This window comes from Theropithecus gelada, chromosome 7a (assembly GCF_003255815.1).
Source record: "Theropithecus gelada isolate Dixy chromosome 7a, Tgel_1.0, whole genome shotgun sequence".
In the NCBI taxonomy this organism is placed as follows: Eukaryota; Metazoa; Chordata; class Mammalia; order Primates; family Cercopithecidae; genus Theropithecus; species Theropithecus gelada.
In genome coordinates this window covers 32713390-32736790 of record NC_037674.1, presented here as the reverse complement: position 1 = coordinate 32736790, position 23401 = coordinate 32713390, and the positions used below count along the sequence as shown (strand labels likewise).

General features: G+C 45.7%; 1 protein-coding gene and 1 pseudogene across 2 annotated transcripts in view; one reads left to right on the top strand and one right to left on the bottom strand.

The window, feature by feature from the left end:
- CGNL1 (cingulin like 1) overlaps positions 1 to 23401 on the bottom strand; it is a 176636-nt gene that overhangs the window by 127742 nt on the left and 25493 nt on the right. The window contains exon 2 of one of the 2 annotated variants that reach the window (XM_025390493.1): positions 20429 to 20482. The gene's annotated coding sequence lies outside the window, so the exon portion shown is untranslated. Of the gene's footprint in view, positions 1 to 436; positions 553 to 20428; positions 20483 to 23401 lie in introns of those variants that run through there. The other variant, XM_025390494.1, reaches the window with a different exon arrangement.
- On the top strand, positions 17966 to 18065 carry LOC112628087 (annotated as a pseudogene).

The following is a 23401-nucleotide window of genomic DNA, read 5'->3' as shown; positions in this document are numbered from 1 at the left end:
TCCTTCTCGGGGTGCTTCCTGCTGTAAAAGTGGGCTCTCCTGCTCTAAAGCAGGCTCAGAATATTTGGGGAAAGGGGCCATTTTTTCCTTCAGGTAGGTGATTACATTCTTTCCACTGAGAAACATTCTCCTGATCCTAATGCTTGTTTTAGCCAAAAGTGTCTTGCCAGACCCTTAACCGGGAGCTCTTACATCTCAATGCACCACCAAGAACATTACCTGGATGGATGTCCTAAGCCCAGGTGTGTTGGAGGAAAGAGGGGTCCTTTTGGTGTTTAAGGGTAGAAAGGGAATTAGGAAATTTGGTTTAAGAGCCTCTTGACAGCACAGGGATGCCTATACTCTTTCTATATATAATGGTGTATTAGTCAGCTTGGGCTGCTATGACAAAATATCACAGACCGAGTGGCTTAAACAACAGAAAGATATTTCTCACAGTTCTTGAGGTAAGAACTCCAAGACCAAGGTACCAGCCAATTCAGTTCCTGGTGAGGGCTCTCTTCTTGGCTTGCAGACAGCTGTCTTCTTGCTATGTTCTCACATGGCCTTTCCTTGGTGAGAGCACACAGATTCTCTCTCTCACTCTTTCTCTTCTTATAAAGCCAATAATCTCATTCTAAGGGCCTCATCTTCGTGACCTAATCTAACCTGAATTACCTCCCAAAGATCCCATCTTCAACTACCAAAGCACTGGGAGTTAGGATTTTAACCTCCAATATGAATTTTGTGAGGACACATTCAGCCCATAGCAAATGGATGGGAATAAAAGCAAGGGGATGGGAAAATAGTACGATAGCATCATCCAGCGGCATGAAGCCACCATACATTCAGTACATAGAAAATGAATTGTTCACAAGCTTTTTCTAACTTAGTTCCCTAATGGCTGAGTCTTTATCTTCCTGCTCATTTATCTCTTTTCAAGAGCGGTCAGACTAAAAAGAATGTAACTGCATTAAAAATTATATGAAACAACTTCACTCAAGGGGGTGATAGAAAAATGTGCTGACCGAAATAACTCCAGAAATGAGTGGAATCTGTAAGACCAAAGGCAAAGGTACTATACATAAGTATTTCACTATAGTTGATAAAGTTATTTCCCATAGAGGAATGCATTAACGATTCCGAAACCACTATATGTGTATACTGGAATTGAACAATTAAGTAAATAGATGCCAGGTGGTGGGAGTCTGCTTACTGCTGGAGAAGTTATAGACATGCAAGCGCAGGAGGTTAGAATGACCCATGTGGTAATTGATTCAAGTGGAGACATCCGTATGAACTCATGTTTCATCTGATATGTAGATGGTTACATACAGGAATATGTATAAATATGTCTATATACACAGGCTAGTGTACACATCTATGTTTTCTTGCTCTCTCAGCTGAGAGCACCTAGAAGCAACAGTACTCCAGTATCAATGAGTACTTAGCACCCAAATCTTAGTCTCTAATACCAATAAGTTCTACAATAAAAGGAAACAGGGTTCTTTGAATAAATGGCTTATTATTCTAAGACTAGGGCAGGAAATATACAAGATGAGCCTGGAGTATCCTACAGTGCCAGAAATTAAACAAGTACTTAAAAAAGGAACCAAAATTACCCACAATGATTAAGGTACACAGGAGTCAACTAAAAGATCTCCCAATGGCCCAAAAAATAAAGTAGTATTGGATAACTCAAAGTATAAAATAAATATCCATGAATCCACATTTATGACTAAATAAATACATAAATGGGGAAGAGCAGACAACTCGCCCATGCAGAATTCCAAATAATTTATTTAGATAACCTGTCCCAGAGGACAGGGAACATAACTCCTTACTTCTTATGTGTGGGCTGCACATAGTGACTTCCTCCCAGAAGCTACAGCATAGAAAGAGGGGAAAAGAATAATTTCACAGTGGAGAAACCTGGCAGACACTAACTGAGCCAGGCACAAGCTTTATCAAGATCAGTATCAGTAGTGATAAGTCATGTTGATATGTCCTTTGATGAGAAGGGCACTTTATCTCTGTGGTCTTCTTCCCAATACCCCTAATCCCAGCCTAATCGTGAGAAAAATATCAAATTCCAATCCTAGCAAATACCCAACCAATACCCTTCAAAACCATCAAGGTCATCAAAAACAAGGAACGTCTCAAACCATCACAGTCAAGACATGACAACTAAATGTAGTATCCTGGATGGGATCAGGGAACAGAAAAAGGACATTAAATAAAACTAAGAAAATCAGGATAAAGTGTGGACTCTAGCTAATAATAACTTATCAAAAATGTTTCATTAATTATGGCAAACCAAATGTTTGAGATTGATAATAGGGGAAATTGGGTGTAGTTTCTGTACGATCTTTGCAATTTCCTTATCAATCTAAAGCTATTCTAAAATTAAAGGATTTTTTTTTTTAAAGCAATGCCAAGAAAAGGGAGGCACCAGGCAGTGAAACCCACTGATGTACTCAGTGTGGTCACTCCAGTGCTGCACACCCAACTCCTGACTCACCCGCCACCTCTGGCATGTCGGGCGGCCAGCGCAGAGAAACTCACATCATTCAATAGGTCATTGGGCACACACGCTGGTCAGGTCTCAGAACACTGCTCTCAGATTATGCCTCTGCCAGGAAGAACAGGGCAAACATCTCCCTGGGCCAGTGAACACAGAGCATCACCTCACAGGTACATAAAGAGAAGCCCAGCAAGTCTCCAAGCTCAAGGGACTAGACAAGGTAGGGTGTGAATATGAGCTATGTGGTGATAATTTATGAGCTGTGGACAGTTTCCCACAAGCCAAAGAGTAGAACTAGAGGACTAAAAAACCGCAAACTGCCATCTTATGGAAGGAAGAAGGAGCAAGCAGGGAGCTGGGCAACCATGGTAGACTGACCCTCCCCAGAAAACATGCTTCTCCAAGACAGACATGATAATTGGATGAAAAACAGAAGAACTGATGTTAGTCACAGAGCAGAATGGGAGAAACCAAATAGGAGAAAAAAAAAGAGAAACAGAAAGGGATTGAGAGCAAGAAATGAGTACCAAAAAATGAGATATGAGATGGAGGCAATTATATAGAACAAGATATTTATTACACTTGTTTAGCCATAGGAAGCCACAGTGGCAGGAAACACGGACTAGGGTGTTATTGTGGCTGAAAATAAGGGGTAGCCAAGTTAAAACACTCTTAATAAGCACCACCTGAGAACCCAGCATCCCTGGCCCACAGGCAAGGCGGCTCCTCTCCTCCCCAGCAATGCCTCTTCCCAGCTTCTCCTCTCTTGTAAATGCTTCTTCCTTAACCAGCCACCTAGGTGTCTCTGATGGTGTCCCCAACATCTCAGACAACTTGGACTGCTGCTTCTACTACCAACCCCCAAAGGCTCAAGCCACCTCCGCCCCTGTTCGTATGTAAAGCCAGCGCTGTCAAAGCTCTGTACCACTTAGCTGAAGACAGTGTCTGCCACTCAGTGACAAAGAACCAATCCAGAGACCCACCCAATACCCAGGAAACACCTCCCTAGACCCTTTCCCATCACCTCTCCTTCACAGCAGCTGTATTTTCACATTTAGATGATTTTTGTTTTAATTAATATTTGTCTCCATCATCCATCTGTAAGATCCACGAGAACAGGGGCTATATTGGCTTTTGCTCACCTTTTCCCCCCCGTATATCTGGCATAATGCAATTGCTTATGAATTGAATGAATAAATGAATGAGAGAGACTCCTTTTCCCCAGCAATCTGGAATCCCCAGAAGGGGAAAAAAAAAAAAAAAAAAAAAAAGCAGCACTATTTCAATTCTGAGTGACTAACGTAGAGTTTGACGTTGGAGTCAGTTTACCCACAGAAATGGCAGTATAGGCTGGGTGCAGTGGCTAATGCCTATAATCCCAGCATTTTAGGAGGCCAAGGCAGGTGGATCACCTGAGGCCAGGAGTTCAAGACCAGCCTGGCCAACATGGCAAACCTCATCTCTACTAAAAATACAAAAGTGAGCCGGGTGTGGCGGTGCACGCCTGTAATCCCAGCTACTCAGGAGGCTGAGGCATGAGAATTGCTTGAACCCAGGAGATGGAGGCTGCAGTGAGCTGAGATCCCACCACTGCACTCCAGACTAGGTAAGAATAAAAAAGAAGAAAGAAAAAAGAAGAGGAGAGGAGGGGAAGGGAGGGGAGGGGAGGGAGAAAGGGCAGTATAAACAATGATTAGGTATTTGGTGCTATTAAACAAACTAGGTATGTAATGGTGCAGTAATAAATAATACTGAGCATTCATTGTGCATTTACCAAGTGCTAAGTACTATGTTAAACACCTTATATGCACTATTCAGCAACCCTGCCAGGTAAGTATTAATTATCACCATTTTGCAGGTGAAGCAACCGAGGCTCAGTGGTTAAACCAGATAGAAGTCATCAAGGCCTGTCTGAGTCCAAAAGACCACTCTCTTCATGACACCAGAGTTCAGCTATACCACCGCTACTATTGTAGCTGAACTCTGGAATAGATGTTGGTTGGGGGCCTGGAACCTAACCACCATTTATGACACTGAATCCTCAGGAAGATGCATCCTAACTCCAAACAATCAATTAATTGCAAAATAAGCTTTTAGAACTCATCTGGTTTGTAGGTTGGGAACCACCTGCAGAGGATTATGAAGAGAAAGGAGGCTGAGGATGTGGTTTCCAGGTAACCAACCCTCCAGCATTGACTGAGCATCTGTGTGTGAATCCCAGCAGTAGAGACAAGCTCCCAGGACACTGTGATACCAAGTGCCTTCTGAGAGCAGCGTGCCAGTCTTGTAGGCTTTCCTGGAGCACAGAAGCAAGATGGCTGCAGGCAGCTGTAGGCCCAGACACCAAGAAGGCTATCTTAACAGCAGGGATAGAGGGGTCATGAGAGGATGCTGGCTTAAGTAGAAGGAAGAGCAGGATGCAAAGGTCTAGCCAGCACTCTTAGAGGAAAATGAGAGTGTTCCTGATGACTTTGAAGAGGTGGTGAGTTGGGGTTCCAACAGCACTGGGAACAGAAACATCTTCTGCCTAAACAAGCAGTGAGAGCAAGTTACCATCCCGCAACTCCTAACAAAAAAAAAAAGAATGGTCTGTTTCCAACCCCACATGTAAAGAGCTTGGAAATTGTTACTCTCATCCTTACAATTGAAAAAGAAAAAAAGCTGAGCAAATCGAAGAGGGGGTGGCTGCTTCAAGGGGCTAACACAGGGACTAAAAGAGATCAGGAATGTGGAAGTACCTTTTCAATTGCAGTACACTCAAGAACTAGAAGGCATCAAATCCATATTTCTGTGGGTTTTTTCAATCTAATCTCTGATATGTGAGGACTACAGAGACAACAGTAGCTCAGTCTCAGAGAGCAGGTGCACTCACAACACAAAGGCTCCAGAGCAGGGATCCCACAGCCGGCGAAGGGACACTCAGGGAAGCAGCCACCATCACTAATCCCACTGGATGTTCACTGGGAGAAAATCAGGAGAGACTAACCTTGTTCCGTTTTCTGGCAGGGCTACTACAGAAGGAGCCCAAAGAACCGTGATCATGCAGCTGGATTTCTGAAAGGCATCATCAGCTTTCCCTTGCGGGCTTTGGTTCCACGGACATTTACCAAGAGCACGCTCTACACTGGGCCCGTGCCAGGCACTGAGAGAGACAAGAGTGATGGAGAATGCATGAAGGCAGGAACAACCCCACCTCCAAATGGGGCTCAGAGATAGCTGGAGAACTCATTACTGCAAGAGGGTGGGTAGAATCTGGAAGGCTTCAAGGGAAGGAATCTTTTTGCAATTTAGTGGCTTAAAATGATACAAATAATCAAGGGGCAACAGGGCTGCATTCCTGATTTTAGGGAGACTCTGTCTCCTTGCCTCTTCCTGCTTCTAGAGGCCCCCTGCATTTCTCAGCTCTTGGTCCCTTCCTCCATCTTCAACGCCAGCAGCGTAGCATCTTCTCTGGCTTTGCTTCCGTTATCACATCTCCTTCTTGGATTCCAACTTTCCTGCCTCCCTCTCTCCCGTATAAGGACCCTTGTGATTATCCTAAATAATCCAGGATTATCTCCCCAGCTCAAGGTCCTTAAATTAAGCATATCCTTTTTGCTGTGCAAGATGGCATCGTCACGGATTCCAGGATTAGGATGTGGGCATCTTTGGAGATACACTGTTCTGCCTATCATGTAGATGGAAGAGTCAGCCTCCAGGAAAGAAAGAAAAAGGACTTAAACGTTCAGATGGAAGCTGGGATGAGATAAGGAGATGTATTTGTTTTCAGCTTTCCCAGTTCTAACTTCCCAAGGCTGCTGCCTCCTGCCATGGGTTCCATAAGACACCACTCATCTGCTCTGTCAAACGCCCCAGAAGATTCTTCACTGTGCCTTTACCCAAAACCACACAACCACTTAATGGTGGAATGGGATTTATGCCCATTCTCTCTCACCCCCAAAGCCTGTGTCCTTAACCACTAGAACTTCGGAAACATAGACAATGCAATATATGAGAGTTTAGGAATCAAACAGATGAGCAGGCTGGAATCATGGATCGAGTCTAACAAAAATGAGGTTTAATAAGGAGAATCTAAAGCCCCTAACCCTAACCTGGGCCTAAGAAACCAATCATTTGATTGTAGGGTGGATGAGACGTGAAAGCAAATCTTGGTTTTGGTGGGTTGTTTTTGTTGGTTTGTTGTTTGTTGTTGTTGTTGTTGTTGTTTTGGTTTTAAAAAGGTGTGAGATGATTGGCAAACACCACGGTGACCTCTGGAAACAATATATCTAGTTTCAACAGGGCAGGGCAGTTAACCACACTGCAGACTCCCCTTGAGCCCAGAACAACTCCACGCAGCTGTCTCAGAAGCCTGTCTCTTCACCTAAGTACTGTTCCTCACCGCACTCACCTCTATGCTTATCTTTGGTGCGATTATCTTGATTTTCTCTGTATACATAAAGGGATGACTGTTACTGAGTAAATATGAGATGCAATCGACTCTCAGATTTGCAAGAAACCTGCCCTTATTGCCGGGCTGACATTAGATTCCCTTTTCAAATCTGCCTGTGATGGACAGCCAGTCCCGTTTGCCTTCCTCAGAGCCTCCAAGGGACATGCAGGGAGCCCAAAGGATGAAGTGGCCACCAGCCCAGCAGCCTCCTTAGCAAAGGGAACCTGCTGGTGCTGCTGTCAGCTCCCTGCCCAGCTGACATAGGCAGCCCCCTCTGCTTGAGGCTGATCAGCAAGAGTGTGGTTTACAAAAAACAGCAGCCAGATTATATTACATCCAGATCACTTTAGTAAACCTTCTCTTCACATAGTGCCTTCAAGTCACTTGAGGTTTTTTTAAGACTTTCCGTTTCTGTTAGAATATTACAAGTGACTTCATGAGATCCACAGCCCCAGGTACTAAAACACAGCTCATGTGACTGCAAATGGGGTACTGGAGGCATCTCCTTGAAAAAGCCACAGAAAGTTCCCTGTAAAACTGATGCCAACACTCGGGGGTGAAAAGGCCAAGCAGGTGCCCTGTGGCGGCCAAGCAGGCCCGATGGTAGAGAACCCCCACAAAAATCTACCCAGCAATACGGTGGTCAAAAAGGTCACGAGGGATCAGAAAGTGTTTGATCTACTTTTTATCACTGAATGAGGGTATGGGAAGAAACCTAGTTAGCTATGCGTATCCTCTGAGTAAAATTTCTGTTAATTTTTTAAAAGAAAAGAGAGAAAAGAAACAGTGGCCAGGAAAGAGTGGTTTCCACACTGAGGTGCTGGCCGGTGTACGTACGGTGGCTCATGCCTGTAATCCCAACACTTTGGGAGGCCGAGGCAGATGGATTGCCTGAGCCCAAGAGTTTCAGACTAGCCTGGGCAACCCCTGGGGGCAACCCCTGGGCAAAACCCCATCTCTACAAAAAATACAAACATTAGCCAGGGATGGTGTTGCACACCTTGTAGTCTCATCTACTCAGGAGGCTGAGCTGGGAGGTTGGCTTGAGCTCAGGAGGTCATGGCTGCAGTGAGCCATGATTGACCATGCCACTGCACTCCAGCCCAGGCCACAGAGCAAGACACTGTCTCAAAAAAAAAAAAAAGAAAGAAAGAAAAAGAAAAAGAAGAAGGCCAGGTGTAGTGGCTCACGCCCTAATCCGAGCACTTTGGGAGGCCAAGGTAGGCAGATCACAGGGCCAGGAGTTCAAGACCAGCCTGGTCAACATGGTGAAATCCCATCTCTACGAAAACTACAAAAATTAGCTGGGGGTGGTGGCACACACCTGTAATCCCAGCTACTCATGAGGCTGCAGCAGGAGAATCGCTTGAACCTGCGGAGGCGGAGGTTGCAGTGAGCCGAGATCACACCACTGCACTCCAGCCTGGGCGACAGAGTCAGGTTCCATCTCAAAAAGAAAAAGAAACTGAGATACTAAGAGATGGCACTGGGTACAGAAGGAGGGGAGCAGAGCTGGAAGCACAATCAACTCTCATCACACATGAATACCAGAATGGTTGTCATGTGAAAAGGAGATTAAACTTGCTCTGTGTGACTCCAAAGGTTAGAACAACGAACACAGAGTAGACGTGCCAGGGACACAAACTCCACTTCAATCGAAAGGGGGAAATTAGCTTTCTCACAGAGATGCGTCAAGATAAACCAGGCTGTTTCAGGAGACAATGAGTTCCCCATGAGTTGGAGGGAGGCAAACAGGGCCTGGCTATCCATTCACAGGCAGGTTTGAGAAAGGAGTCCCGCATCAGCCAGGTTCCTGGGAAATGTGAGAATCAAAGATGCCGTCTCCTATTTACTCAGTCAACAATCATCCCTTAACAGATACAGACAACATCAAGATAATCACACCGAAGAGGCCAGAGGGGAGCACAGTGAGGAACAGCATGTAAGAGAAAACAGGACGCAGAGCCACCACAGAACAAAGGATTTTCTCCAGATCTTATCCATGTTTTATCTGTACAGAAAAGGTCTTGAGGATAAAAGGTTCCCTGTGGAGTAACGGTGCCTCCGTCTGCAGCTAGGATGAGGGTGGTTCGGGCCACCCACTAACATCCACAGCCTATGAAACTCCAGCCTGGACCAGAAATAAATGAGAATCTCAGGAGTGACTTTCAGGCACATCACCAACACCCATCTGATGCCAATACAAACTCTCCAAACTGTCATCAGCTGGTTGCCCTCTTGGCAGAGGAAGGAAGTCAACCCAAACCTGTCCCCAAAGGAAACCTGGGAATGTCACACAACAGGAGGCTCTGAACGTTAGCAGGGCTTTGAATGCTAGATAATCGACAGCCAACACAGAAAATATGAGCGCTGATGGAATTTTCCAAGAAGTATTTGATGCTCTTGTTTAAAATAAGTAACCTTCCAGGACCAGGAAAGGGGTGGAAGACAGCACCAAGGCTCTCAGCGAAGTTTTGTAAGATATTAAGAAGCTCTATACAGCAGCTGAGCCAAAGGCCAATGGAATTCTCCACGTCAAAAGAGAACGAAAAAAAAAAAACTAGTGAGATCTGGGCCAGGTATGGTGGCTCACGCCTGTAATCCCAGCACTTTGGGAGGCCGAGGTGGGTGGATCACCTGAAGTCAAGAGTTCGAGACCAGCCTGGCCAAAATGGCGAAACCCCATCTCTACTAAAAATACAAAAAACTAGCCTGGTGTGGGGGCGGGCGCCTGTAATCCCAGATACTTGGGAGGCTGAAGCATGAGAATTGCTTGAACCCAGTAGGTGGACGTTGCAGTGAGCTGAGACTGCGCCATTGCACTCCAGCCTGGGTGACACAGCAATGCAAAGAAGAAGAAAGAAGAAGAAGAAGAAAGAAGAAAGAAGAAAGAAGAAAGCAGAAAGCAGAAGCAGAAGCAGAAGCAGAAGCAGAAGCAGAAGAAGAAGAAGAAGAAGAAGAAGAAGAAGAAGAGAAGAAGAAGAAGAAGAAGAAGAAGAAGAAGAAGAAGAAGAAGAAGAAGAAGAAGAAGAAGAAGAAGAAGAAGAAGGAAGAAGGAAGAAGGAAGAAGGAAGAAGGAAGAAGAAAGAAAGAAGAAGGAGGAGGAGGAGAAGGAGAAGGAGAAGGAGAAGGAAAAGAAGGAGGAGGAGGAGGAGGAGAAGGAGAAGAAGGAGGAAGAAGAAGAAGGAGGAGGAGGAAGAGGAGGAGGAAGAGGAGGAGGGGGGCAGAAGGAGGAGCAGGAGAAGAAGGAGGAGGGGGAGGAGGAGGAGAGGGAGGAGGAGGAGGGGGAGGGAGAGGAGGAGGAGGGGGAGGAGGAGGAGGAGGGGAGGAGGGAGGGAAGGGAGGGAGGAGGAGGAGAAGAAGGAGGAGGAGGAGGAAGAGGAGGAGGAGAAGAAGAAGGAGGAGGAGGAAGAGGAGGAGGAGGAGAAGAAGAAGGAGGAGGAGGGGGAGGAGAAGGAGGAGGAGGAAGAGGCAGAGGAGGGGGAGGAGGAGGAGAAGAAGAAGAGGAGGAGGAGGAGGAGGAGGAGAAGAAGAATAAGAGGAGGAGGAGGAAGAAGAAGGAGAAGAAAACTAGTGGGATATGGACAGTGCATGGCACAAATATCAGAAGAGCTAAACTGCAAGTTCCCTTAGGACAAGGACAACCAGATCTGGTTTTGACTCCCCAGAGAGAGCACGGCTGGTATACGAGAGAACGTCCAAGTGAACAAATATCAAGCCAGCAGTGAATCCAAGAAAGGTGGAACAGGAAGGTTCTAGACAGCTGTGATGATTCCGGAGAAAATAAGCTCATATTCTAAAAAGGAAAACTCTGAGACTGGCTCATGTCAGGGAAGTCTGTGTCTATGGATGGAGTCCAACATATGACACTCTTTAGTCATATTCGGCTATTAAGAAAACATGGCCGGCCGGGCGCGGTGGCTCAAGCCTGTAATCCCAGCACTTTGGGAGGCCGAGACGGGCGGATCATGAGGTCAGGAGATTGAGACCATCCTGGCTAACACGGTGAAGCCCCGTCTCTACTAAAAAAATACAAAAAACTGGTCAGGAGATCGAGACTATCCTGGCTAACATGGTGAAACCCCGTCTCTACTAAAAATACAAAAAATTAGCCGGGCACGGTGGCGGGCGCCTGTAGTCCCAGCTACTTGGGAGGCTGAGGCGGGAGAATGGCGTGAACCCGGGAGGCGGAGCTTGCAGTGAGCCGAGATCACGCCACTGCACTCCAGCCTGGGAGACACAGTGAGACTCCGTCTCAAAAAAAAAAAAAAAAAAAAAAACTAGCCGGGCGAGGTGGCAGGCGCCTGTAGTCCCAGCTACTCGGGAGGCTGAGGCAGGAGAATGGCGTAAACCCGGGAGGCGGAACTGGCAGTGAGCTGAGATCTGGCCACTGTACTCCAGCCTGGGCGACAGAGCAAGACTCCGTCTCAAAAAAAAAAAAGAAAAAAGAAAACATGGCCAATATCACCATCCAACATGGTATAAATGTAATAAATTTTAGTAAGATCCTTCAAAAGTTCTTTTTTAAAAAATGTGGTCTTTGTGGTACAGGAACAATTATGTTCTCTAAGCTGTTACAGATTATCTTCAGATTCTTGTATGAAAACACCAACACCACATATTTATCATCTTGTTTTCAAGCAAATCAGACTTTTCTCCGATTTGTCACTGAATCTGACAAGATACAAACGTGATGGACTTCAGTCTCTTATTAAGGATTGCATTTTATTTTTCAGCAAGAGAGAAAAGAAGCTAAAGCAACACAAATCCATCTTGATTAACAGAAGATTTGAAGGGCACTCCCTATAAGCCATGAGAGAATTAAGAGGTAGAAGTTCAGCATTTTGAAAAACCAGTGTAGTCGATAATATAGCCTCAGATATTGTAGACCGAATTTATTTGTTCTTTCTCTCAATTGTTGTTACTGGACCTCTTCATACTCACTCCTTCCTCCCCACTCCACACATGTACACATGTGGGGACCACACAGTCAGTCAAAATGCCTGCCTAGAGAGAGGTGGTGATGGGAAGGCTTCCAGAACACTCTACCATCTGCTGACATAGCCAGCGACATGGAGTAGAAGAGGGGAGAGAAGATGGCAATCAGTCCTAGGAATCAAGCCTCATTTAGATCAGAAGGCCAAGCGTAGGAAATAAAGCCCAACAGTGGTATAAACCATCCTCCATATCAACTAAGGAACTAGGGTTTACTGAGGAGCCATCATGAGTCAGGTACTGTTTTGTGCACTTTGCCTAGGTTCACATTTAATCTTCTTAATGACATGTAAAATGAGAAAACTGAAGGACAAGGACTTTAAGTAATTTGATTGTGAAGCTGACAGCTGACAGACCTGGGATCCTGACGAAGTCTGTCTCACTCCACAGTCCTCTCTTGCCTCCTTTCCTAGACCAGGCTACCTCCAGCCTGGTCCTCACGCTGCAAATGATCCCCTCAACTAAGACAGGATTCCACTTCCTCGAAGTGGTGAGTTCTCACTAGTCAGGACCCCAAACCATCTCGGTTGAAGTACCTTCTGGGCTAACGGCTTATGCCTTTAATCTTCCAGAATGGAAGGATAGTTGCCATCTGTCAGGCTCGGAAAGGGCGAGGTCCTCACACTAGGCATCAGATGAAGACGCTCTGCAGAGAAATTCCTGTTCATTATTCCCTTCCCGCTTGACTTTTCAAACCAAGCAGCAGTTTCATTGGACTTAATTCTCTACTTTTTGCTTGTAAGAACTCCTCTCTGGTTAGACTCAACTTAGAACTTCTACTCTTGTTTTAGCAGCTTCCAAATGTCTAAAAGTCCTAACAGTCCCAGGCCCACTTGACTCTTCCTAAGAGCTCCTGACTTACATGGTACATGGAGAATCACAGTCAACTCCATGCCCTCTGAGGACCTGCAAGCATCCTACCTTCTCCCTCTGCCTTTCACACCACATCAGTTAGTGAATGCTTCCTGTTGATCCTGCCTCCTGAAACCTCTCAGCCATACTTCTCCACCCCACACCACGGCCCTAATTACAGCGATATGCATATCTCGACTGGATTACACCCTTGGCTTTCTAAGTTGACCCTCAGCCTTCAGGCTTGTTTTCCTCTGACCCATTCTCCCCATGGCCACTGTGATCTTTTCAAATTTGTACTTCAGCCTAAAAAGTACTCAGTGGTTTCTTTCTTCTTTTGCTTTCTGGATAAAAACACAAACTCCTCAGCATGATTCAAGACCAGGCCCCAGATGTCTCCAGCCCATGTGCCTCCCCTGTGCATGCTCTGCGCCTACTCACACATCTCCAAATGCACGGAGCCCCTCTGCTTCCTGAGCTTGCCAGCCCACTTTCCTCAGGCCTTACCTTGCTGACTCTCCCCTGGACTAGATTTCAGACCTTTTGTTCCCTCAGCACACACGTGCGCGCGCGCGCACACACACACACCACACACACACCCCTAGTGCTGGCCTCAGCCCAACCAAACACCAAGACTGTCCCTTAACTTATCAACTTGCACAGGGCAGATGGCGAGCTCCTGGAAGGCTGAGTGCACCCTTAATCTCCGCGATGGTTAGTTCCTAATGTCCTCAATGAATGCACACATGCCTGAGGGCAGGAAGTCAAAAGGTTGTGTGTGTGTGTGTGTGTGTGTGTGTGTGTGAGAGAGAGAGAGAGAGAGAGAGAGAGAGTGTCTCACTGTTTCGCCCAGGCTGGAGTGCAGTGGCACCATCTTGGCTCACTGCAACCTCCACCTCCCAAGTTCAAGCAATTCTCCTGCCTCAGTGTCCCAAGTAGCTGGGATTACAGGCATGCACCACCACACCCAGATAATTTTTTTGTATTTTTAGTAGAGACAAGGTTTCACCATGTTGGCCAGGCTGGCCATTAACTCCTGACCTCAAGTGATCCATCGACCTGCCTCAGCTTCCCAAAGTGCTGGGATTACAGGCATGAGCCACTGGGTCTGGCCTAAAGGCAATTTCAAGAGCATACCTCTTTATAAAGAGGGTGTCTATGAACCCCTGCACTGATTGATGGGAAAAAAAAAACACTAATGAACTGGGTGCATGTGCAAGCCTGTAGTCCCAGCTACTCTGGAGGCCAAGGTGGGAAGACTGCTTGAGGCCAGGAGTTTAAGACCAGCCTGGGCAACACAGGGAGACCTCATCTCTAAAAAAAACTAAACTAAAATTAAATTAAATTATGTTATCCCAGAAAAGTGCACTAATATCCAGAGGTTTGGCTCTGGGAAAACTGTCCAAACTTTGCTTTGGGGCTTAAAAGTCACATTCTTGAATAATTGATTCTTCGATTCCAAAAGGCTTACCTGGGCAGTGCACATTTGTGGAAAGATTCATCTCTGAGTGAGGCATTCAAGATAAGGATGTCTATCAAAGGAAGTGACTTTTGTGTATGAGTGTGTATGTTCATCATCCTTAAGGTCTGGAGCCCCTGAGAAACCTAACTCTGTTTTCCTGTTACCCAAATAAACACAACGGTGTGCTCTGCTTTCAGCTGTTTATGGGAAATGGCTTCGTGGGATAGACGATTTTCTTCCTAAGCATCCTACTTTCTGCAAGATTTCAGCAGGACACAGATATTTAGTCAGGTCACTTAACTCCTAACTTCCACTGCACCCTCTCACCTCCACATATTTTGCAATTACCAAAGAGAGTAATTTTTTCTGCTGGGCATGGCTGAGGTCAGGAGTTTGAGACCAGCCTGGCCAACATGGTGAAACCTCGTCTCTACTAAAAATACAAAGATTAGCTGGGCGTGGTGTGGGCACCTGTAATCCCAGCTACTGAGGAGGTGGAGGCAGGAGAATCACTTGAACCCAAAAGGTGGAGGTTGCAGCAAGCCAAGATCATACCACCACACTCCAGCCTGGGCAACATGAGTGAAACTCTATCTCAAAAAAAAAAAAAAAAAGAAAATTTTAGAGTAATTTTTTCTAATACTTTCAGATATGGAACAAATTGTCAAGCCCCACCACCCTGCCTTTTTTCTGAGACAGGGTCTCACTGTGTCGCCCAGGCCGAAGTAGTATGGTGGCACAATCACAGTTCACTGCAGCCTCCATTTCCCAAGGTCAAGTGACCCTCCTGCCTCAGCCTCCCAAGTAGCTGAGACTACAAGCATGCATCCCACACCTGGCTATTTTTATTTTTTTGTTGTCGTTGAGACGGGGTGTCACTATGTTGCCCAGGCTGGTCTCAAACTCCTGGTCTCAAGCAGTCCTCTCCTCTCATCCTCCCAAACTGCAGGAATTACAAGCATGAGCCACTGTGCCTGGCAAAACCTAGTTTTTCACAATTATCTCTTTAAACATTTTTTTGAGTAAGAATAGAAGTAATTCACAAAACAAGACAGATGAGGAGTCTTTTTTCTCATCATATTTACTAAAAACAAAGAAAGGAGGCCAGGCACAATGGCTCATGCCTGTAATCCCAGTACTCTGGGAGGCTGAGGCAGGCAGATCACGAGGTCAGGAGATCGAGACCATCCTGGCTAACACGGTGAAACCGCATCTCTACTAAAAATACAAAAAAAATTAGCCAGGCGTGGTGGCGGGCGCCTGTAGTCCCAGCTACTGGGGAGGCTGAGGCAGGAGAATGGCGTGAACCCGGGAGGTGGAGCTTGCAGTGAGCCGAGATCGCGCCATTGCACTCCAGCCTGGGCGGCAGAGCGAGACTCCGTCTCAAAAAAAAAAAAAAAAAAAAAAAGAAAGGAAAAGGTGTCCAAACATCAGGTTGCTGTAAGTTATAGCAAGTCAGCCAAGACCTCTTGTAAACGCTAAAACTTAGCTCTGACCGCCTTAACGGAAGGTCTTGAAATTCTTCGTGTATACAGAAAGCCATTCAGGAAGCCCACCTCCTAACAGCAGGGGCTAGTGACAGGACGTCTGTCTGCAATAATCAGATGATTCAACAGTCACCAATTCTACCCCCATCAGAGGGAAAACTTATGCCAGAAGAACAGATGGCCCAACCTTCCAAGTGACCTGTGAATAGATCAGGAATAAGACAATAGTCATAAATTTAAGTTAGCTTACTTAACTTAAACTGATTGTACAGGTCAACTAGTACAGTAAACACTAGTATTTGGTAAGCACTCAGTATTTTGATAAATACATTCAGGAAAAAATTTTTTATTTCAGATTGCATTCAGAGCCCAGCACTAGTGATCACTGGCAATTAATTCAGTACACTCGCTAAAAATTTTTTGGATTTGTACAGTACTTACGTAAGTTTGATTACCATGCTCTCATGTGTTTGCCATTTTTAAACACAGTTTTGAGATGAGGACCCTCTAGGCCATGCCGGCGTCTGGTTTCCTGAGACACTCACTCCAGGCTTTCATTCCCATCTCAGAACCCAGTCACTACCACTTACCCTACTCTTTCTTCCATGTTACCATGCCACTGCCACTTCGCAGGATTGCAGAATAAATTCCACAGAAAGTTCTAGGCCACTTCACTAGGCTCCTAGCTGAGCCACTCACCTCCACCCTTCTCAGAACCCTTAATTGGCTTCTACCTCCCATCAGAAGAAAACTGTTACGCCGGCCTGCAAAGTCCAGCATGCTTTGCCCTCCTTCTCTTAGAACCCCCATCCTCATTCCCTCCTCTAGCTATTCTGGCTTCCTTGCTGTTGCCAGAACACACAGAGCAGCCTCCTGCCCTTAGGCCTCATGCCTTAGGGCCTTCAGCATCCCTGTCCCATCTTCCCCGTGCCCTTCCCCCAGGCAGCCGTGCTCTGGAGGCTCCTTCAGGTCTCAGCCTCGTGTTGCTTATCAGAGAAATCCTCCTGGACCATCTCGTAGAAAAGGCCTTGCCAACAGGTAGGATTCTCTCCGCCCCATCCACACCTTCCAGCTCATCTGGCCACACTCTTCCTCTTAGCGCTCATCACCCACTGATGGGCCTCGCCTGTGTGTTTAGTGGGATTTTCTCTGCCTCTGCTTTGCTTCGTGCTGTATCCTTAGGGTGGAAGTAGGGCCTGGCCCACAGGGGGCACTTGGTATTAAGTGAATAAAAAGCATTCATTTGTATTAAACATAAGTTGTAGGCCCACTAGGTTAAAAAAAAAAAAGAAAGAAAGAAAGAAATAAAAGGTCCATACCTTCTACGAGTGTTCCTGTCTTCTTAGAGCCCTGGGGAAAGGCTCAGCGTCTGGGCTGAGGGAGGAGGACATTAGAAGGCACAGAAAGAGCCCTATGAATGAACTGCCTTCTCAGGGTCCGCAGCCCCTCTCTGCTCCCCACTCACCAAGCTCACCACACAGCACTGAAAGGTAGGAAAGAGCTGGAGATTGCAAATGACAGATCAAAGAATGTCACAGAAATTCAGGAATCTAGACAGTATCATAGCAGAAAGATTTGAAAAGAGAAAATCTGGCCGGGCACAGTGGCTCATGCCTGTAATCTCAGCTCTTTGGGAGGCTGAGGCGCGTGAATCACGAGGTCAGGAGATCAAAACCATCCTGGCTAACATGGTGAAACCCCATCTGTACTAAAAATACAAAAAATTAGCCGGGCGTGGTGGTGGGCGCCTGTAGTCCCAGCTACTTGGGAGGTTGAGTCAGGAGAATGGCATGAACTGGGAGACAGAGCTTGCAGTGAGCCAAGATCGCGCCACTGCACTCCAGCCTGGGCAACAGAGGGGTGCCTCTCTTCCTCTCTAGACACGGCCATTAAAACCCATTTTTTTTCTTTGAGACTCTGTCTCAAAGAAAAAAAGAAAGAAAGAAAAAAAAAATCTTACCTGAAGGCCGGAAAACGCAAAGGTCACACACAGCTCCCAAACTGGAAGCAGCACCTAAGGGTAGCCCAAAGTCAACGGCAGAGTGATGGGAGGAATGAGACACCCGATTCAGAGTGTGAGACAGAAAGCAGCCCCCATCCAGAGTAGGGAAACAATGATGCTGATGTCATCATCGACAATGGAGGCAATGGGGTGGGTGAAGTGAAAAAGGCAGCCATCATCTTAATGCCTAATGTGTACACAGCACTTTACAGTTTAGAAAGCACCAATACAGGCTCACTTCAGCAGCACATACACTAAAATTAAAACAGCAGAGATTAGCATGTCCCTTGCACAAAGATGACATGCAAATTCATGAAGCATCTCATATTTCAAGAAAAGAAACGGAAAAAAAGCACCAATACAAATGTGGCTTTGTTAATTCACATAGAAAGACAGTATGGTGTGCAATGATTAGCATTCCCATTTTACAGGCAAGGAAATCAAGGAAATCAAGGCTCAGAAAGGTCAAGTGATTTCTTACCCAAGATTACACAGCAAGCAAGTAGCAGAGTTGGAGCTTCAGGGGTCTTACAGCTCCAAGGACTCCCAGCCCTTTTAATCTCCCAATTCCACACGAACTTGATTACCAAGTCCCCTCTCAACATGATTAATAGGAATTTACCCACATTAGGCTAATGACTGTTCAAAAGCAGGCTGCCCCTCTTGAGATCCTCCAAAGATTTACTCCACAACCTCTTTACTTGGAAGAAATTCGGTGTTCTCTGAGCCTTCTTAGGGTGCGCAAAAGCTGAACTCACCAAAGGGAAGTCAAACCTAAGCCTTTTATAAAGGTTGCCTCAGGGCTCTCTGGGAACCCACAGTCAAGTAGCTGCAGAATAACTAAACAAAGCTGCTAGTGAAAGTGTTTCTGTGTGAAGATGCACCCTTTGCAAAAATGTTCACTACAAGGACCCATATTTTTCAATAAGCACCTTCAACATGTCATCACCATAGTTTTTCATAGAAACTTGGTTTCAGAAAACCCGTGACAGGTTCATTGAATTTATTAGAACTGCATTCTTCACTTGAAAATATCTTACATGCTATAAAACATTTTAAAAACCCCGAACATTCATAAATCCATGACGATGTTGTTCTGCTTTTTTCACCAGCAGGTAGATGTAAATTGAAAGAGGGGGGGAAATTTGCCCTGGTGTTTCAAGAGGTCCAAAGCTGGGCCCTTCCAAGCTCAGGAGGGAGAAGCAAGTGAGAGAAATAAGCTACTCTCCTGGAAATACTGCCAGGCTTCCAGGTCCCTGGCTTCTGGGCTTGGTTAATAAGAACAAGCACACAGGCAGCCTTGAGAAAGGGCTGAGAAAGAAAAGACAGTTCCAGCAGTCACAATCAACACCTTGAATTGCACTGGAAGTAGATGGAAAGTCAAGTCTGACACCCAGCACTAGCCCAGGGTACTCCCTGGGCAGCAAACTCTTGGCTCTGGGCATCAGCTGGTGCTATGGGAGGCCCCTTTCCTCTGTGGAAGGCTTGGAGGGGGTCAGAGGAGGTAACCGGGCTCTGGGGCTGTGCATCTGTCCTCTAAAAGGCAGGGGCAACCCCCAGATCCAGGGAAGCAGCCAGCCCTGGGACAGAGCAGGGGTGCCTCTCTAGACATGGCCATTAAAACCCACCGGACACTCCCCCGGGATGTTTCTTTCCTTCTGCACAATGTCACCTCCATCTATTTAGATTGAGTATTTTCCAGCCTGCCTCGAGCCAGCCAGATGTTGCCTTTCAAAGAGTATGTATTTTTCTAATTATTTCCAGGAAAAGCAAAGAGTCTTCAGCCACTGAGGTCTGCCATGGAATTTACTTTTCCCCACAAAGGGCTGCGGGTCAGCCTCTGCCCATTGCTCTCAGTGGGCACACAGGAGGGCAGACTCCAAATCCCTGCAGTCAATGAATCCTGTTTTGAAAGAAACTCCTTGGCATCAGTAAAGAGTTAATTCGCCTCCCAGGTTTTGCATTCTGTTTTCTGGGTTTGGGAGGTGGTTTTTAACCTCCTATTTCTTTGCATGGAACTTTACTGTTGTTGGGGGCGGGGAAAGCATTTTAAACACACCTCCATGCTTGCAAAAACAGTATCATTTTCTTAGCGGCAGAGTCTTGGCCCAAATGCTTCCAGGAAACCAGCACGTTGTCCTGGGCCCCAAAGAGGGGCGTTTCAACCTGGCTGACAAAGCTTAGCATGAGTCAGGGGCAGGCTGGTCTGGCCAAGACCACCATGGAGGTTGCCACTGAGCAGACAGACCCCTTCGTCAATAGCTGGCAATCAAGGCTCCTTGAAAGACTTCCCTGACATCAAGTCCTGGCAAGCACTGTGGAAAGTACAGCCTCCAAACGATAGCAAAGGATTCGATGGTGGCCTTTTCTGACATCATTTGAACCACCACCTCCAATTTCTCTAGAAGATTCAGAAAAGTGCCCACCCCTTATATTTTCATTTGAAATAATGCATATATGCAGTTAGAATCTCCGATGTCTTCTGCCTGCTGTCTTGTCAAAATGATTCAAGCCTGTAGCCCTAAACCCCTGCACTGAGGGCTGGGAAATACCTTCCTGGGGGTGAGATGGCAAAAAACAAAAGGTCCCCAGGAGTAACTTAATCTAAGGCAGAAAAGGGCAGAGGTCAGAGCAGTTGAAGCCTTTGAACTCTTTACCTCAATGCCATTGGGTACTTAACTTGTCAAACACTTACCAAGCACCTACTATGTGCAAGTCACTGCACCTTCAAGATGGTGTTGGAGACACACTGTAAAACCAACAGAGAGCAGGGGTATTCCTTGGGTTAGGTTCTGCTGCATGTAATGGAAAATCCAAAATAATTTTGGCTTAACCAATAAGATAGAAGTGTGGAGGCAAGCAGTCCAGGGTTGGGATCATGGCTCTGCGGTCATTAGGGATCCAGGCTCCTTTCTTTATGCCCTACTTACTTAGAGCATGGTGTGCTAGTCCATTTGGCATTGCTGTAAAGGAATACCCAAGGCTGGGTAATTTATAAAGAAAAGAGGTTTATTTGGCTCACGGTTCTGCAGGCTGTACAAGCATGGTACCAGCATCTGCTCAGCTTCTAGTGAGGCCTCAGGAAGCTTTCACTCATGGCAGAAGGTAAAGAGGGAAGAGGCATGCCACATGGCAAGAGCAGGAGCAACAGAGGTGCCACACTCTTTTAAGCAACCGGCTCTCACATGAAATAGAACAAGAACTCACTCACTCACCATGGGGAAGGCACCAAGCCATTCATGAGGGATCTACTCCCAAGACCCAAACACCTCCCACCAGGCCCCACCTCAACATGGGGGATTACAATTCAACATGAGATTTACAGGGGACAAAACGCCCAAGCCATATCACGTGGCTTCCATCTTCATGGTGACCTCACGATCCAAGATGGCTGCTGGACTTCAGCCATTGTGTCCATATTCCAAGCAGTACATAGAAGGACAGAGAAAAAGAAAAAGGGTACATTACCCACAGAAGTCAGTCCCTGGAACCTTTCCACAAGCCTTCGCATTTCACTTACTAGAGCTTAACTCACTAGCCCATGAACAGGAGAAGAGGAGGCTTGGAAATACTGTCTTTTGGCGTGGTACACTGTATATCCTCCAAAAAAAATCAAGCTTTTGGGTACTGAAGAAGAAGAGGAGAAACAGGCACCGGATATAAAATTAGCAGTCTTTACCACAAAATGCGTAATAAGGGAATTTGAGAATGAGCCAATTTGGAGCGCTACTAAGTTCAGAAGAATTGGTAGTAGAAAAAAGGATAGTTATTAAAGGATGAAGGCTCAAATGAAATTCTTCTTCAAGGACAACTAAACACTTCATCAGGTTGAAGCTGTTTTGAACAATTTTCCAGAACCATCCACCTTTGAACTGAACATTCGAGGTGGCAAGGAAATGTCTTAGGCATGCTAGAACTGGGGCGCCAGCAGAATCACTTGGGAACTTTTTAAAAATTCACATCCCTGAGACCAATTCTTGGAAATTCTGATGCATGGTTTGGAGTTGAGGCCTAAAATTCTGCATTTAGAAAAGAAAAAGGCAGCTGGGCATGGTGGCTCAATGTATACATCATCCAATTCTACTTCCAGTAATTAACTCTGACCAGAAGAATTATACACACACATCATAGAGTACAAATACTTATATATGAGGTATTTATAATAGTCCAAATATCCATTAATAGAAGATTGGCTAAATTATGATAGATCTATGCCATAGATATATGGAACACCAGGAAGTTATTAAAAACAACCAACAAAAATTTATATACACAGCCATAGAAAGTATCCAAATATATTGTTAAAAATACAAAAATTAGTACCAAAATAACATAGAGTAACCCCATCTCTCTAAAATAATATAAAGTTACAGAAAAATCTAAAAAAGTTTATCAAATCCTTAAAGAGTAGTTATGACTAGAGATGATAAAACAGAGTACCTTTCATTTAAATAACATACTTCTGTAATGCTTCAATTTTCATTGCAAACAGGCATTTTTTTTTTTTTTTTTTTTTTTAATTTGAGACAGAGTCTCACTCTGTCGCCTAGGATGGAGTACAGTGGTGCAATCCTGGCTCACTGCAACCTCTAGCTCCTAAGTTCAAGCGATTCTCCTGCCTCAGCCTCCCAAGTAGTTGGGAATACAGGCAGGCACCACCACATCTGGCTAATTTTTGGATTTTTAGTAGAGACAGGGTTTCACCAGGTTAGCAAGGCTGGTCTCCAACTCCCGACCTCAGATGATCCGCCCGCCTTGGCCTCCCAAAATGCTGAGATTAGAGGTGTGAGCCACCATGCCTACACAAACATGTATTATTTTTATAATAAGACAGAAAAAAAGTGACTGGAAGCTCAAATGGGCTTTGAGCATCCAAAACTGTGTGTGCTGCGAAGCCTACCATTTTCTTTTTCGGCAACAAGCTGTCTCAAGCACAGCACCCAGCAAAAAACACAATTCAAACTCAGCTTCCTTCACATACAACTTAACACAGATGGAAGTTATAATCCTTAGCCCAAAGCCAAGCAGAAGCAACAAAAGCATGAGCTACTAACAGTATCAGTTACAGAAAGTGACAAAAGAACCACAATAAGCAGTCATAAGAATGAGAAGAGGCTGGGTGCAACGGCTCACGCCTATAATCCCAGCACTTTGAGAGGCCGAGACAGGCCTGAGGTCAGGAGTTCAAGACCAGCCTGGCCAATATAGCAAGACCCCCATCTCTACAAACAAAAAATTTAAAACTTGGCTAGGCATGATGGTGCACACCTGTACTCCCAACTACTGGAGAGGCTGAGGTAGGAAGATGGCTTGGGCCCAGGAGTTTGAAGCTGCAGTTAGCTATGATTATGCCACTGCACTCCCACTTTGGTGACAGAGTGAGACCTCATTTAAAAAAAAAAAAAGGTATTAGAAATACAGCAATTTCTACAGCTATATAGTGTAGGAACAAGGAGACTTACATACCTAGAGCCTCTAAGGATATCTCCAATAACAAACAAGATTAATAAGAATGAAAATAGTGAGTTTTATTTAGGGTCTAAGTTTTCATAGAGATGGGGTCTCACCATGTTGCCCAGGCTGGTCTCAAACTCCTGAGCTCAAGCAATCCTCCAGCCTCAATGCTGGAGGCTCCCCTCCCAAAGTGCTAGGATTACAGGCATGAGCC